At 38.5% G+C, this 4,495-nt stretch overlaps 1 pseudogene; it reads left to right on the top strand.

Annotated features, from left to right (window-relative positions):
* The first annotated feature begins 274 nt into the window (after nt 1-274).
* Nucleotides 275-651, top strand: LOC102817607 (annotated as a pseudogene).
* Nucleotides 652-4,495: the final 3,844 nt, after the last annotated feature.

The raw sequence follows: 4,495 nt of genomic DNA, 5'->3' as shown, positions 1-4,495 counted from the left end.
GTAAGGCTGGCCCAGGATTGGGCAGTGTTCCATTGTCGCTATGAGTCGGTACCGACTCGGTGGCACCTAACAACAACAACAACAGAGGGTTGACAGAAAGATTTAGGAAAGCAAGGAGAACACAGAAAAAACTTAAGAATTCAGGAAAACATTACAAGAACAAACAGACAAAATAAATGCAAATTTTAAAACAATACAAAACCTGCAATTAAAAATCCAGGGAAGTCGCTGTCGCCGGAGTCGGAACCTCTTCCTGACGCCGCCGTCCCTTGTTATGCTGTCGGTGAAGACCTTCTAGCCGTGCCGCACCGTTGAACAACGAGTGGAAGATGTCTGAGTCCTCCGAGAGCTGCATCCTACCAAAATCCCAGCGATAGAAAGATATAAACGGTGAGAAGCAGCTTCCAGTGCTGGATAAAGCCAAGTTCCTTGTCCCAGATCACGTCAACATGAGTGAGCTCATCAAAATCATTCAAAGGCGCTTACAGCTGAACGCCAAACCAGGCCTTCTTTCTGCTGGTGAACCTACACGGCATGGTAAGCATCTCCGCACCCATCTCTGAGGTCTACAAAAGCGAGAAGAATGAAGATGGGTTCCTGTATATGGTCTATGCCTCTCAGGAGACATTTGGAGTGAAATTGACCGTGTAAGACCAGCAAAACTTACGGTACTTGAGAATTTTTACACCTGTACCGAGGTGGGGCTGGGACTTTACCATCTGAGATCGATGAGCTCATCTAATCACGGGGCAGCATTGCAGTAATGCTCCCAGCTGGGAGTGGTAGGAAGTGGTTTTGCACCTCAAACTGCAAAACCAAACTCCAAATGGATACCTGCAGCTCACTGCAGTAGTGCTCCCAGCTGGGAATGGTAGGAAGTGGTTTTGTACCTCAAGCTGCAAAACCAAACTCCAAATGGATACCTGAAGCTCACTGCAGTAGTGCTCCCAGCTGGGAATAGTAGGAAGTGGTTTTGTACCTCAAGCTGCAAAACCAAACTCCAAATGGATACCTGAAGCTCACTGCAGTAATGCTCCCAGCTGGGAGTGGTAGGAAGTGGTTTTGTACCTCAAGCTGCAAAACCAAACTCCAAATGGATACCTGAAGCTCACTGCAGTAGTGCTCCCAGCTGGGAATGGTAGGAAGTGGTTTTGTACCTCAAGCTGCAAAACCAAACTCCAAATGGATACCTGCAGCTCACTGCAGTAATGCTCCCAGCTGGGAGTGGTAGGAAGTGGTTTTGTACCTCAAGCTGCAAAACCAAACTCCAAATGGATACCTGCAGCTCACTGCAGTAGTGCTCCCAGCTGGGAATGGTAGGAAGTTGGTTTTATACCTCAAACTGCAAAACCAAACTCCAAATGGATACCTGCAGCTCACTGCAGTAGTGCTCCCAGCTGGGAATGGTAGGAAGTTGGTTTTGTACCTCAGACTGCAAAACCAAACTCCAAATGGGTACCTGCAGCTTTAGAAACCTCTTTATTTAACCTAGGCTATCTTATTTTCAAATTCTAAAAGTTGAAAAATAAAACACTATGCATTTTCAGTCACCAATGAAACAGGAAAAAAAAAATCCAGAAGATCAGTTTTAAGATTTCAGAAATGGACAAATACATTGAAAGGACAAAAGAGAAGATTAAAAACAATGTAAACCCAAAATAGTGAGCTTGAAGATAAATCTTTCAATAGTAGTATGTTAGAAGAACAATCAGAAAAAAGAATGAAAAAATCTGGAGAAAGCCTGAGAGTTTTCTAGGATACCATGAAGAGGAACAACTTAGGAGTGATTGGAAGTCCAAAATAGGAAGAGACAATAAAAAGTACTGGGAAAATTATCGACTTGTTGGAAGAAAACTTCCCTAGCATCCTAAAAAAATGAGAAGATAAAGCATACAAGAAGCTGAATGTACTCCAAACAGGACAGATCCCAAAAGAAAATCACCAAGACATATCATAATCAAACTTTCTAGAACCAAAGACAAGGAATGAATCCTAAGAGCAACTTAGAAAAAAGAAAAAGTTACCTACAAAGGAGAACCAATAAAACTAACCTCTGATTTCTCAGCAGAAACCATGCAGATAAGAAAATAATGGGGTTACATATGCAAAACTCTGAAAGAAAACATTGCCAACCAAGAATCATGTACCCAGCAAAGTTTTCCTTCAAATATGACAGCAAATTAGGACATTTCCTGATAAACAGAAATTACAGGAATGATCAGACCAACTTTACAAAACATGCTAAAGGATGTTCTTTGGATTGAGAACCAACAATAGCAGACAATGACCTGAGATTAACATACATGACAACACCATCCAGAATTCAATCCAGATATTGAAGTATTTCAAGTAGAACAAACCTACAAGACTGAAAATAGGGAACCAGAGATAACAATGATGTCAACTACAAAGCAAAAAGAGGGAATAATGTAGATATAGAACTTCCAAGTGGCTAGGAAGTAAATTTCAAGATAAAAACATATTGTTTTAAATTGGGTAAAAATAATAAATTATAGGGTAATCTCAAAGAAAATTAATACATCTGCACATCAAAATAAAAAAGAGGAAAACCAGAAAGATTTAGTAAACATTAACACAACATAAATGTAAATTCAAAGAAAACTCACAAGTAAAATTAACTCAATGTAGAAAATTATGTGGAACAAAGAAACCACACACACACACACACACACACACACACACAAATAGCAAAATGACAGCAAACAATTCATGCCTATAAATAATTACACTGAATGTAAATGGAATAAACAAACTTTGGTACATACACTCAGAGAATACTACATAACATTGAAAAATAACAATGAATCTGGGAAATACCTCACAAGATGGATGAACCTGGCGGACATTATGCTGAGTTAAATTAGTCAATCACAAAAGGACAAATATTGTATGAGACTAAAGTTGTAAAAAGTTAAGAAGAAGTTTTCTTAATAAAATAAACTACAATGGACAAAGCAGGCAATATACAATAAGAGAGAGATTAGCAGAGGAAAGATGAAGGCAGCAGGAGATGGGGAAGAATATAATAAAGTGAATAGAAGTAAATACTGTTAACAGGTGGAACATAAATGGGATTGCAATCATTGTAATGAAACAAAGTATATGATTTGTTGAATGTAAAACTGATGATCTGCTCTGTAAACATTTATACAATTCACAATAAAAACTTTTTTTAAAAAATGAAAAGTAATGCATAAAATCAATATCCTAAGTATTAATGACCTGAAACGGACCAGTATTGGCCATTTTCAATCAGACAATCACTTGTTCTACTATGCTTGTCATGACAAATTGAAGAGGAATGGGGTCACATTTATACTTTAAAAGAACATCTCAAATCTATTCTGAAGTACAAAGCTATCAATGACAGGATAATATCCATATTCCTCTAAGGAAGACAAGGTAATATGACTGTTATTCAAAGTTACTCATCAATCATTTAGGCCAAAGATGAGGAATTTGAAGATTTTTATTAACTTCTGCAGTCTGAAATTGACCAAACAAGCAATAAAGATGCGCTGATAATTACTGGTGAGTTGAATGTGAAAGTTGGAAGCAAAGAAGGATCAGTAGTTGGAAAATAAGATCTTGGTGATAAAAATGACACTGGTTCCGACTCATAGTGATCCTGTATAGGGTTTCCTAGGAGCGAATGGTGAGTTTAAACCGCAGACCTTGCAGTTCAAACCATCCTTGAGTTTTAGCACATCATCCTGCAGCGCCACACCAAGGAACCCCATTTTAGAGATGAGGAAACTAAGGGTCCTATATTTTTAATTGCTTTCTGACACTCAAACTTGGGTCCTCAGATTCTGAATTCAGTGTTTTTCCTAAAATTTACCATCTAAAATTCTAACCTTTTAGAGCTAGAAATAGTAGCTCATATATTCCATTAGTAAATATTGAATGATTTAAGACTGTCCCAGGCTTTGGTGAAACTGCAGTGGTAAAACAAGTTTTTATGAAGCTCAAATTGTGGTAGGGAGAAGACTATCTCAAGAACAGATTTGACGCATTAGACACCAATGACTGAAGTTGCAGGATGAAATCAAGAATATCATACATGAAGAAAGTAAAAAAGTAAAATGTTATTCAAAAGACAGACAAGACTAGATGGATCTGGTGAAAAAAGATGGTGATAAGATTCTTATGATTCAATAATGAGTAATTGTTATGACTAATTGTGGTTGTCACAACTGTAAATGTAGAAGTTTTGTAACAAAAATGGGGGAGTAGTTTATCTTAGAGTCCAGAAACAGAGGACCGTAGGTCCATCAAGGGAGAAGAGTACAAGTGGAATGCGGGACCCTATCCAGAGAAGTAGTGACACCAGAGATGGAGGCAGAGATGAAGACATGGAGAGAGGGAGCAGATGAGGACTCTGGACTCATGGAAAGAGAGGGACTGGGTGCTGGTGGCCAGGAGGCAGGCTTGCAGAATGTGCCCTTTGGTTGTTTAAATTATTATATATTCC

The sequence above is a fragment of the Chrysochloris asiatica genome, unplaced genomic scaffold (genome assembly GCF_000296735.1).
Source record: "Chrysochloris asiatica unplaced genomic scaffold, ChrAsi1.0 scaffold00036, whole genome shotgun sequence".
Taxonomy (NCBI): domain Eukaryota; kingdom Metazoa; phylum Chordata; class Mammalia; order Afrosoricida; family Chrysochloridae; genus Chrysochloris; species Chrysochloris asiatica.
The sequence above is the reverse complement of the archived record's forward strand: the minus strand, read 5'-3'. Positions and strand labels throughout refer to the sequence as shown.